A 13,788-nucleotide genomic window follows, 5' to 3' on the forward strand; every position below is an offset into this window, starting at 1 on the left:
ACGTGTCTGCCCCTGAGTAACTGTAGGGTATCAGTCACTCATTCGGTAAAAATGCTATTTCATGAAAAGAATTGCCAGCAATTCTGTTAGAACAATCATTGTACTTCTCTGGGTGGGACAGGGCTTCCTGCTTATCTACGAGGGTATACCAAATTATTCCCAAAGTTAGCAGCTTAACACAAACACAGACATTTATCATCCCGCACGGTTGCCGTGGGTCAGGAACCTGGGACAAGCTGCGCTCAGTGATTCTGGCTCAGGGTCTCTCAGGAAGTCACATTCGAGATGTTGGCTGGGGCTGCATCATCTGAAGGCCTGACTGGGGCTGGAAGATCCACTTCCAAGATGGCGCACTCACGTGCCTGGCACGTTCATGCTGGTTATTGGCAGTAGACTTCAATTCCTTTCCATGAAGACCTCTCCAGAGGGCTTCTTGAGTAGCTTCATAACATGACAGCTGCCTCCCCAGAGGGAGCCATCTAGGACACAAGAAGGAAGGCATGATATCTTCATGACTTAGCCTCAGAAGTTATACACCGTTATTTCTTCAATATTCTTTTGGTTACATAGGTTGCCCCTATTCAATGTGGGAGACTACACGAGAGTGGGACCGCGAGAGATGCATACCGCTGGGATGTCTTGGGGGCCCAGTACCATAGTGTAACGCTCCGAATATGAAAAGGCCAAGATTTCATAATGTCAGTACTTGTACTGTTACAGCAAGGACATTGTTCAACAAAACTGGCAGTTTAATTTTATTTTTTATTTTTTTTTAAAGTTTATTTATTTTGAGAGACAGAGGGAGAGTGAGTGGGGGAGGACCAGAGAGAGCGGGAGAGACAGAATCCCAAGCAGGCTCCATGCTGTCAGCACAGAGCCCAATGCAGGGCTTGAAGTCATGAACCGTGATATCAGGACTTGAGCCGAACTCAAGAGTTGGACACTTAACCAACAGAGCCACCCTGGCACCCCCAAAACCGGCATTTTTAAAAACCAACTACATGGGGGTAGAGAATACGATGGCTAGTAATACAGTTTTGTGCCAAGGCTTTGACTTGAGCTTAGGGGCTAGAGTCTTACCCGCTCTTGATTTTGTGCTGCAAGTAACAACTCTGTGGAAATGGGCATATAACATCACTGTATTGTTATGAAAATAGTTTCCAGTTTGTGGATTCTCCGAAAGTATCCTGGGACCCCCGAAGGTTTGCAGACCACATTTCAAGAATGACCGACCAACAAGAACCTGTCCTTTACTATATTTTAGGTAATTATTCTCTTATTTAGGGGGGTACGTTATTCAGGAATCTCAATCACGTATACATTGGAGCATTGTTCCTTTATCTTCGACGCATCATTTTATCTTTTATCCTGTTAGTCTCTTCATCCTTTTCTTTTACATCTGTGAATAATTCTCTAGTTTTTTTCCCACTTTACGGATTCAATTTTCTGCACCATCCACTTTTGGGGTTTATTCTCTCCACTGAGGATTTTTATTCTTATGTTTTTTTTCCCCTTTATTTCACCTCTTCCCCCCTTTCTTTGCTTGTTTCAACTCTCTGTTGAGACACAGTGATCTCTATGCTCTGATATGCTGAACTAGTAGAGGATAGGAAACACAACAGCCACGTGTGGATTTCTCTGGTTTTCCCGTGGAAGGACCCCTCGTGGGGACTCCTCCACACCAGACTGGGCGGTGGTGGTGTTCATGTTCTAGTGGCCACCACGAAAACGCTCCCCGAGCACTGCCTAATTGTGGGTTTGGTATAGACCCTGTCTCTTTGAGTCAGACAATGGGAGAAGTAAGACATCACCGCTGTGGTGATATGGGCCACCTGATTAGATGCATTAGAAGAATCCTGGGCTTCCTGTGCGGCGAGATGGTATTTTTCTCAGTTCACCCTCCTCTGCCTCGTGGTCGTCGGACACCTCTCTCACGCTCCAGCCTGGGCGTGTTTGTTAGACCTTGGTTTTGGGCGTCGAGGAATCGTACGTGTTTCTTTATCGAGGTTATAGTGTGGAGGAGAGCTACTATAAACAGGTGTAAAAGTTCGTTTTTAAAAATGTTTTGCTCCTCAAAGAACTTGAAAGATTATTGAGATCATTTGGAATTACAAAAGCAATGTAACAGTTACAACATATTTTAAAATGGATGATTCAGAGGCTGCAGCAGTCAAAAGCCCACCGCCTGGTCTGTTCCGGCTCTCCGGAACATTTCATTTCTTTTGTTTTCTTTGATATCAGTTTTTAAAACTTCGTTGTAAATGTAACTTAAGGATACAACCCCTGCCCCACATTGTCATTTTAGGCTCTGTGCTGGGCACTCTAAAGTTTTAAGTCCCTTAAACACTTTATAATAAAAAGGTCCGCGGAACGCTGGCAGAAGATACATTCAAATATTAATTGCAGATCTTTCTGAGCAAAAGGATTAAATTTAATTTTCTATGTTATGTGTTTGGTTGTTTCCAGAAATCTCACAAAGTTAGCGGGCTACTTGTTTTATTTTTAATGACACAAGGAATGCAGAAAGTCATGTTGGCTGCAAAAAAAAAATTCAAACAATAGAGAAGAAATCAATTGCCGAAATTTCAATTATTTTTCCAATCTCTTTGTCCTTGGCAACCATTATCAATTGGGTATGAACCCTTTCGATCCTTTTCTGGTACAGTCATGCTCTTTATTTTTAATGTTTATTTATTTTTAGAGAAAGAGAGCAGGGGGAGGGATGGAGAGAGAGGGAGAGAGAGAGGATCCTCCACGTTGTCAGGGCAGAGCCCAACACGGGGCTTGAACTTGCAAACTCTGAGATCGTGACCTGAGCCAAAATCAAGAGTCAGACGCTCAACCCACTGAGCCACCCAGGTGTACTCTTCATTCACATTCTTAAATGAATAAATGTGTGTTTTGAATAAACTAAATCTCACTGTATGCATGTTTCTGCAGCTTGATTTTTTCCTTTGTTGATATGTCTAGGAAAGCTTTCCATGTGAGTATATGTAGATCTAGATCATTCTTTTTAAATTTCTACTGTACTTCATAATATGGATACAACGTAATTTGGCTGATTATCTCCGTATAGATTTTTTTTCTGTTTTTGTACAAACAATGGTGCAAACAGACATCTTCACATATGAATTATTTTGCATGGACACAAATATTTTTCTAAGACAAGTAACTAGGCTAGGAATAATGGGTCAAAAGACATGCTCATTTCAACAGATGTAAATTGTACAGTCTTGGATTTGGGTGTCAAGAATGCACCTCTAAGCTCTTGTTTCAGCCCTTGGCAGAAAACCTAATGCCCCCAAGTGTGATAGCATGCATAATGAAAGTGACGGAGAAATACAGAGCCCTTTCTGCAATGGTTATGTCGTCTACACCTGCTGACGGATGGAGGCAGCAGCTTCGGATGGATTTGCTGTTTTCTTTCAGCCCTGGTGCCCCAGAACTCTGCTAAGGCCCTGACCCGTAATTGCCCCCCGATAAAGGAGGGGTGGTGACGGTCTTCTTGGACACACACACACATGGGCTTTAGAAGTACTTCCTTTCCTTTTCTTTCCTTTCCTTTCCTTTTCTTTTTTCTTTTATTTCCTTTTATTTCCTTTTCTTTTCTTTCTTTCTTTCTTTCTTTCTTTCTTTCTTTCTTTCTTTCTTTCTTTCTTTCTTCTTTCTCTTCCTCTTTCTTCTTTTTCTTCCACATTTCTTCCAGGTACATCAAAACTCTGGAGGGCAGGAAGGCCGGACAGATTGACAGAGAACCAGAAGGCTCTGGTTTCATAGTTACAGTTTTTGTCCACGTAACATGTGATAGAAAACATGGAACAGATCATCATGACTTTTGATGTTCGATATCACGGGCTTACACATTAAAATCAATGCTTGGTATAGAGCGTTGCCTATTCTTTTCCTTCTGGTTTTAAATGAGTAATAGAGCGGTTGATAAATGTCATTGTAGTTTCTAGTAATGAAGATTGACACCCTTATTTTTACAAAGACCTGCCTCGTCCATAAGGTCCTCCACTCCGAACTGACACAGATACAGCCCAGAGGATCTTCACCCCTTTGTTCTTTTCGCTCTTTCTGTTCTTTCCAGGTGTCCTTGAGTCGAATCAAATGAAGTCAGCGGATCTTTGCAGGTTTTTATTGGGTGACCTCTTCACCTTGAATTCTCCCCTGTCCATCTTTTTGTGGATAGCATTTTGTCGATCTCTCTTGTTGGCTGGTGATTACACTCTCCCCTATGGTAAGTTATTAAATTCTTATTATTTTAACAGATACAGTGTCTGCACATAGTACAAACAGCAAAAAGCATAAAAGTGTAGAATGAAAAGTTGAATGCCTTCCCGTCTCTGTCAGTATCTGTATGTATGTGTGTACGTATGAATGTATGTATGTATCTATCTATTATCTATCTATCTATCTATCTATCTATCATCTCTCCATCCATCCATCCATTCACCTATCTATCTATCTACCTATCTATCATCTCTCTATATATCTGTTTTTGACACATGGCACATACTATCCTTCACTTTGCTTTTTCCTTTATTATATATATATATATATATATATATATACATTTTACATATATTCTGAAAATTATGTAGAAATGGCTTCTTCTTCTTCTTCTTTTTTTAAGTAGCAGCTTTGTTGAGAAATAACTCACTTACCATAAAGTTCACCCTTTTCACGTGTTCACCTCACTGGCTTCATGTCTAGCCACCAAGTTGTATGACTACCAACACGCTGTAATTCCAGAACATTTTCATCACCCCCAAAAGAGTCCCTATTCCCTCCAGCCGTGGCTCCCTGCTCCTTCCCCCTCTCGGGCCCCGGCAGTGACGAATACCCTCTCTGTCTCTTTGGATTTGCCTCTTCTGGGTATTTCATAGCAAGGAAATCCCACCCAACGTGGGTTTTTGCATCGAGCTCCCGTCACTTACCATAATGTTTTCAGGGTTTATCCATGTTGTTGTGCCTATCAGTCCTGCATTTCTTTTTATGTCTGGACAATAGCCCACTGTATGGACTCGGCACATTTTGTCAGTTCCTCAGGTGATTGGAATTTGAGTAATCTCCACTTTGTTGGCTGTTAGGAATAATGCCACCATTAACCTTTCTGTACAAGTTTCAGCAGGACATATGATTTTGTTTCTCTCGGATATATACCTAGGGGTAGAACTACTAGGTCAAATGATAACTCTATATTTAACTTTTTGAGGAACTGCCAACCTCTTTTTCAAAGTGGCAGCACCATTTTACATTCCCATCAGCAATGTCGGAGGGTTTCGATTTCTCCACATCCTTGCCAACAGTTGTTATTGTCAATCTTTTCGATTCAAGCCATCCCAGTGGGCATGAAGTGGCATCTCATTGTGGCTTTGATTTGCATTTCCCCAATGACTAATGGCACAGAGCATCTTTTCGTGTGTCATCTGTAGATCTTCTTTGAAGAAACGTCTATTCGAATGTTAAATCATCTGCCTATTTAAAAATGCGGGTTGTCTTTTTATTGTTCAGTTGTAAGAGTGCCTTACACATTCTTGATACAAGTCCCTGAACGGATATTTACAAACATTTGCAAATACTTTCTCCCATTCTGTGGATTACCTTTGCACTTTCTTGATGTTGTCTTGTGAAGCACAATTTTTTTTTTCACTTAGATGAAGTCAAATTTATCTATTTTTCTTTTGTGTCTTGTGTTTTTGGTGTCATATCTAAGAAACCATTGCCTAACCCAAGGTCACAAAGGTTTACCTATGCTTTTTTTTTTTTATCTCAGAGTGTTTATTGTTTTCACTCTTAGATTAGGTCTGACCCATTTTCAGTTTTTTTTGTACATGGTGTGAGGTAGGGGTCCAACTTTATTTATTTGCACGTAGATATACAGTTGGTCACAGCACCATTTGTTGAAAAGATTATTCTTTCCCCATTGAATTGTTCTGACACCCCTTCCAAAAATCACTTGATCATAAAACTGATCAGTGGTGGGTGATTTCTGGACTGCTGATTTTATTTCACTGATATTTATTTCTATCTTTAGGGCAGTATCACACTCTGTTGATTATAATAAGTTTTGAAATCAGGAACTGTGAGTCCTTGAATTTTGTTCTTCTTTCTTTCTTTCTTTCTTTCTTTCTTTCTTTCTTTCTTTCTTTCTTTCCTTTCCGAGATTGGTTTGGCTATTCTGGGTCCCTTACATTTCCATATCAATTTTTTAGGGTCAGCTTGTCAATTTTTGCAAAAAGGGCAGCTGGAATTGTGAAGGTGCTTTGTTCTTTTTAACCATTTTGCAGATGCTCCCTTGTTTGGCTCTTTTTCTTTGCATAAGTATATTTTACCAAATCTTTACTAAAATCGCAGACAGAAGACTTTGACTTGTTTTGTCATAATATTATATGTTAATTTCTGTTTTTAATGCTGTTTGAAAAACTATTTTCCCATATAACCTCTGTGGGCAAATTATCTATAGTTATTATTTTTGTTCTATGTTTGTATTTTTTCCTCAGAATTTGGAAGTTTTATACTTGTGTTCTCTAGTTGTTACTTTCCAATGCTAATCTCCAATTTTCAATTTTTATGAGCAATATTGAAATCAGTGTATTTCTTCTTATTTTTTCCATCCTCTTCCCCATCTAGTTTTATTGGATTATGGTATTTTACTTTTATAGCTTTATATAGACTTATGACTCTAGTAGCATTATTTCTTGACTTTCCAGCTTATAACTGATGAGGAAATTAGTATATTCTGTAACCTCCTTTCTTTTGTCCTTCTCCAGATCTCATGGCTTTCTTGTCTTTTATATTGTCAGGGCGTGTACCATTTACATATGTTTATGGAGCCATAATCTCTATATTTTCTTTAGTTGTAGTCGAACATTTAAATGGAGCAAATGTCCAACACCTGCTATTTCAATGTGGTTCCTCCATTTGTCACTTGACTCTTCTAGTAGTTTCTTCAGGAAGGCCTCATGGGAAATACACTCATCTATAGTTTTTACGTGTGAATGACAGTTTGGCTGGGTTTCACCTTCTTGCCCCACATTTCATTCCTTGACCGCTTTGTAGGCATTATTTTATTATGGTTCTTCATAGGTTGAGTATCGCTGTAGGGAAATCTGAGGACACCTCATTTTTCCTCTCTCCCTAATAGGTGACTCAGTCTTTTTATCAGGCTGGCAAGGTGGTGATTTGTCTATAAAATCAACTGATTTTACTAGAATTGTGTGTTGATGTTCATTTTGTATCACTTGACTCCTGCCTGCCTTTATCCAGGCTAGGAAATAATACATCTTTCCAATAGTAGTTGATTCAAGGCTTCTTCTGTTTATATCTTTAAATATACTTTTCGGGGCGCCTGGGTGGCGCAGTCGGTTAAGCGTCCAACTTCAGCCAGGTCACGATCTCACGGTCCGTGAGTTCGAGCCCTGCGTCAGGCTCTGGGCTGATGGCTCGGAGCCTGGAGCCTGTTTCCGATTCTGTGTCTCCCTCTCTCTCTGCCCCTCCCCCGTTCATGCTCTGTCTCTGTCTGTCCCATAAATAAATAAAAACGTTGAAAAAAAAATTTTTTAAAAAATAAATATACTTTTCATGTGGTTCCTTATTTACGTTTTCCGCTTCTGTGGCAATTTTAACCATATCATATGTGCTTTGTCAGTTTTTCAGTTAAAATTAAAATATTGTTTCAACTTTTTGATTGTTTTCATTTCTCAGAATGAATGTTTTCCTCGCTGGTGTGCTTTCCATGCATCACTGAGTTTCCAGCAGTTTCTACCGCTTCCACTATAATCTTCAGTTGGATAATCGTTTCCTTTTCTGTTTTACTTCTTTCCTGAGTTCTACCGATCACCGTCTTATCTTCTTACACGGTTTTTTGTGTGGCTTTTCTAGTTCTTTGTTCCTGCTTTGTGATCTTGTTTGATAGTTCTGATTGTTCCAAGTTTTGAAAATTCATGACAATATGTTGGGCCACAATTTTCACCTGCTTACGGCACCATTTTTTTCAAGTGAGCATTTTTTTGGGTCATTTATCTTCCTACTTTCTTTACTCATTTTTTGGTGGCATCTTTGCATAAATTTAAAAAAAAACATTCCTGCTCAGTTTTGAATATGATGAGTTTTTTCCTGAACCAGCTATTTTCAGAAAATTTTAGTGGGGGAGGATCCAGGACGGTTTCAGGCTGGCAGGGACTGTCCCTAGTTCCTCATTTCTCGGGTTTGTACATGTGAATGAGTTCTTTTAGGATTCAAAGTTTTACCTGGTCAACCGAGCTTGGCAGAAATAGGCTGCTTCTAATGCAGATTATTTTTCCTTCACTCTTCTTCAACAATGAACGGCTTCCTGCAAATACGTTGCACGCGCGTGTGTGTGTTGTGTGTGCACGTGTGTATGTGTGATTACCATTTTATTCTTGCCTCCTTAGCTTCGCTTCTGCCCTAAATCCAGAGAGGTGCCTAGGACTGGGCCTCGCAATGGACTCATCCTTTTAGCCAAGAGCATCTAGGTCGTGCCATTTATTTTGGAGGATTCTGTTTTGATGGCTCTTTTGTGAGATCTGCAGTTTTTGATTTCCTCCTGTAACTCTGGACTTTGACTTGACGTTTACGTTTTCTTTACCGTCCTGAGTGATTTCAAAGAGATCGAAGGGGCAGAACTATCCTTATCCTGCCATTTAAAAACTGAATGTCCACGGTACTCATTTACTTCAATATCTTCTCCCTCCTATTAACTGCTGAAGGGCAGGGGCCATGTTTAGTGTATTCCTAATCTTCTGCTTTGTACATAGCAACCATAGTGATGTTTGCTTAATAATGATATAAATATAGAATCCACATGGAGTTAAGTCAGTCACATGTGTATTACTTGACTCCCCCAGTGTTACTTGGGAGGCTCACCAATCATCTTAAGATAAGTAAACCTCTGCTGTACCTTACCTGTATTGGGTTACGTTGAGCTACTCACGGAGAAAGAGCTTCGTTGCAAATCAGATCTTGAAGTTTGGAACTCATACACGAAGCTTTCTGTCTCCCAGGATCCGCGTGTATTTTTATTTCTCAAGTGGCAGGTACTAGGACGTTCTGTTGAACCTTGGGGTTAGCCGGCTCGGGAGACGACCTATCTCACAACTGACCCGTACTCACAAGCCACTCAAGTACATTTCAAGGGTGCCACGTACTCCATGTTGTGCAGTTGACCACTCCCAACATTCTGTCTTCAATTTGTTGAAAATCTGTCCCGTCTGGTAGGATACAAAAGGCACAGACAGATGGAAAATTTATTTCAGGTATATAGATTAATACTGGAAACAAGACGCCAGTACAGTTGGAAAGCAATGAAATAAAGAGTTGTTGGGAGCATCTGCTGGGCAGAGAGGGCCTCCCTGGGGACCGAGCTCAAATGAGAGCATGCATTTCATCACTCGGTTTTTAGCCAGGTAGTTCCAGAACATATGGTGCTCAGTAAATGTTTATTGAAGTAATGACCCAGTGCCATCAAGTAGATCGAGTTGTCTGGAGTGACTTTTTCAGTGACCAGACTTACAGGGTGCTCATGTACAACTCAGAAGGCACATTTTCACGTCGGAAAATTCAGGCACAGGAAAAAAATTTCAACTCACGCTTCTGTGAAATTATGAGGATGAACGTAGAGCACTTAGACTATTTCAGCTGAAGGGACTTTGGAGGACTTACATCTTGACCAAGTGTATAGCCGGGAAACTGAGTGCAGAGAAGGGAAGGGACTTGCCGGGCTTATGCTTAGAAACCCGTTCCCCAGCCTGCAAACCTGCCTGAGCCTTAACCAGAATGTGGCGCCCACTGGCATCTTTTTTCCTCCCCCTTGGATAAAATCCCTTGTTTACTTCCTGCATGTAAACACTTAAATAGGTTTGAAACACAATCCTTTTGGAGTTAACCCTTATATAAAAGAGGATTGCGTTTATTTAAATCTCCGACGTTTCTTCTTCTCAGCCATATTCACCCACCCCCTGACAAAGGAACACTGCATCTACCATTCATAAGCATTGCTTCCCTCCTACATTTAAAATACCAAATCTAAAATAAACCTAAAAGTCTTGGTTGAGCGTTTATGGAACTCACACATCTGAAGTTCAGCATCACTGTGAAACTTACAGGTTCTTCCCTCACCGGCTGGAAATTCACTTGGACTGACATACTCCAGGTCTGCCTCTCTTACCTGGGGCATTTGGGCATTTAGCATTTATAACTTCATCTTTATTCACATTGGCCAAGCTTTTCAGCGCCCTACCATCGCGGTCATTAACAGCAAGGTGGATGTGTTTATTTACACTTGGACAGGAAACGTCCTGAAGTTTCCTGGTGGTCTGGGTCTCACTCCAACACCTCCACTATACTCACCTTAATTAGACTTCACAGATCTGAAGCTTTCTTTTCTTCCCTTTCAGGGGTATTTCTGGAAAGCGCACCAATAGAATTAAGTCATTATAAAAAGAAGACGAAACTCAATTTGTTGTGCTTATAGGTTACTGACTTTTTTTTTCCCAAGGAAAATGTGTTTTGATGATACGCTGCAGCCCTGAACTACAGTGCAGAAAATGACTTTACTCGGCCGCATTCATGGTAAGGAGAAATTAATAATTCCAATAATGAAATAAACATGACTTCTTCAATGTTCGTTTAAAGTCTACAGAGCAGCAAATAAATGACCATGGTGAAGGAAAGGAGAACACTTAAATTGTTATTTTATTTACATATTTAAATGTTTTTCACGTTCACTTATTTTGAGAGAGAGGGAGAGAGAGAGCGGGAGGGAGGGGGAAAGAGAGCGAGAGCAGGGGAGGGACAGAGAGTGAGAGAGAACCAAGCAGGCTCTGCGCTGTCAGCACAGAGCCCAGTGCGGGGCTCAGTCTCACGAACCCTGAGATTATGACCTGAGCCGAGGTCAAGAGTCAGACGTTTAACAGACTGAGTCACCCAGGCGCCCCTTAAATTGTTATTTCAAACTGCAGTGAAACACTAGTACCTGGGCTGGAAACAACGCTCGATGAAAATTAAAGGTCATTCTTAGTTCTTATGTGAATTTTCTAATTTGAAGCCTCTCTTTCGCATCCCGCGTGAGGTCCTTCTCCATGTGAAGCCCTCAAATACTGTAACTGAAGTAACCTGAGAGTCATTAATAAGCCAGGAAGGGTCCTGGAAGATGAAGGCAGCACCATGTATCTCTGGTTCATTTTTTTTAATAGCAGTTGGAGAAACTAAAAAAGCAAGGAGATTTCTCCAGGGTCACATGGCTAATGTGTGACAGAGCTGTGACTGGAAACACGTTTCCAGACGTCGGGTTCACGCCCTCTGCACTGTCGCCTGCTGTGATCAGAACTCTGCTTTCCTCTCCAGTTTTATTCATTGCTCTCATGAATCTGGCAGCTGGCCTCTTTTTAGGTTTATAGGAATCACTTGACTTCTGGTACCGAACACCCACGCAGCACGCTGAAGACATGGCGGGGTGTGCAAAGCAGAAGAAAAAAAGATCATATTTTATTTTATTTTTTATAGGAAAAAAAGATCGTATTGTAGATAAACGTGAAGCACAAAAAGCAGGAGCAAGTATGTTGGGCTTCTGATTATCCTTTTCATTTAGCCATCCATCTGTCCTTCCATCCATGTATCTGTCCATCTGTCCATCCATCTGTCCATCCATCTGACCATCCATCCATCATCCATCTGTCTGTCCATGTGTCCATTGTCTATCCATATGTCCATTCATCCATCTATCCATCCATCTATCCATCCATCCATCACCTATCTATCCATCCACCCACCCATCCATCCATCCTTCCATCCATCCACCTATCTGTCCATCCATCGATTCATCCATATATCCATCCATCCATCCACCCAACAGACATCAATGAGTGTCAGTTATTTGTCAGGATTTGTGCTGGTCAAGGGAGGAAGCAACAGTGAACAAAACAGGTATGACTGGTGTCTTCAAGGAACTTGCTGACCGGCGAGAGATCCAGACACCAGTCAAAGTGTGAATCAGATGCCCGAGTGAGATCAGGGCCAGGAAGAGAACCCACAGGCCCGGGGCAGGGAGTTTTCTCCAAAACAATGCATTTGGTAAGAGGTCTGCAGAATGGGTCGATGTTAACGAGGTAGGGCGAGGGGGGTAAAGAACATTCTAGGCAGAGAGAAGAGCCTGGGGAAAGAAGGAAGAAGCGGGATGCATCTGAGGAACTGAGAGAACAACAGGACTGCAGCCATCAGAACAAGAAGGGAAGGCCCGTGGGTGGTACCTTGCCACATACCTGAGGGCTGCGGTGCGGGCCCTCAGGAGTGTGATGGGCGCTCAGTAGGAATCCGGTCTTTATTCTCAGTGCAGTGGGAAGACAGGAAAGGTCTAAGTGATGGGAATTTGAAAGTGTCCTTTTGGCAGCAGCGTGGGGGATGTGTCGGAAATGAGTGGGACGTGATAGAGGAGGACGGACAGGCCGTGGCGGGCATGTCAGCGAGAAGTAATGGCAGGTGGAAAGAGAGAGGTGGCCACGGAGACAGAGAGTGGAGAAAACGGACATCTATTTAGAAGCAGAAATGTCCAGAGCTGGATGGTGAACTGGTCAGGGCGTTATCGGGGGGGTGGTGGTGGTGGTGACATTTCCCTGGTTTCTGGTGTCACAATTATGTACACAGCGGCTTCGACACTTATTAACAGAGAAATAATCTAACTTGTTGGTTCCTTAGTTTCTTTATTTGTAAAATACAGCTAATCATGTACCGCCCTTTAGAATCCTTGCGTCAAGTGAGAGATTTACCTACGTCATTTTTAATATGGGCAGGTGGCATGGAAAACAGAGAGTGTATGTTTGCTCTCATCCTTTTCCCTCTTATTTTATAAATGTTTATTTATTTATTTTGAGACAGAGAGGAGGGAGAGGGCGTGAGTGGGGGAGGGGCAGAGAGAGAGGGAGACACAGAATCCCAAGCAGGCTCCAGGCTCAGCACGGAGCCCAGCGTGGGGCTCGATCCCGCCACCCTGAGACCATGACCTGAGCCGAAATCAAGAGTTGGACACTTAATTGACTGAGCCACCCCGGCACCCTGTCATTCTTATTATTTTTGATGTTTACTGAGAGCAGGAACATTTGAAGGGGAGATAACATGTCCAGTTGGGGACATACTGAATTTGAACGGTCCTTGAGATATGCGAGTGGGGATTCGAAGTGTTACAATCAGAAAGGCTCTTCTGAGCTCTGAGGAGAGCGCCGACATTTGGATGGGAGCAGGGCCTTGTGCACTGATCCAGTCCCCCGGGGAGGGCCACAGGGTAGTAAGTGGGGAGCCCAGGAGTGAGTCCCGGAGGAAAAATAAAGTGTAGAGTCATGGAAGCCTGCCCAGAGGGAGGGAGGGTGCGGCCAGGGCACCAGGACAGGTACTGAAGGCAGCGGGGCATCATGGGAGCCAAGGGCTGGACACAAGGAGCATCACCAGTCCTGAAGGCCGCTGGGGTCCTCTTAGATGAGGACCCGCTATCAGTGGGGTTTGTGGACATCAGTGTTGGAATAACGGGCCCACAGACCAGTGTAGGGGGTTTGGGAGGGAAGCACAGAGGAGGAAATGTTGCGAAGGAGAAGACAGATGGCTCATCCGACCCCTCCCCGAGCGATGGTCCTTGGTCCCTGGCTCGGTCCCTCCCAATGACTTCAAATAACCATGCACTCTTACAAGTGACATTCTCTTAGTGTCTGATGAGTAGTCTGGGAGTATAAGACACTTGAAATGACAATAACCAAAAGAGGCCAACTGGGTCTGGAC

Source organism: Puma concolor, chromosome B3, assembly GCF_028749965.1.
Source record: "Puma concolor isolate L17-30 chromosome B3, mPumCon1.1.hap2, whole genome shotgun sequence".
NCBI lineage: Eukaryota > Metazoa > Chordata > Mammalia > Carnivora > Felidae > Puma > Puma concolor.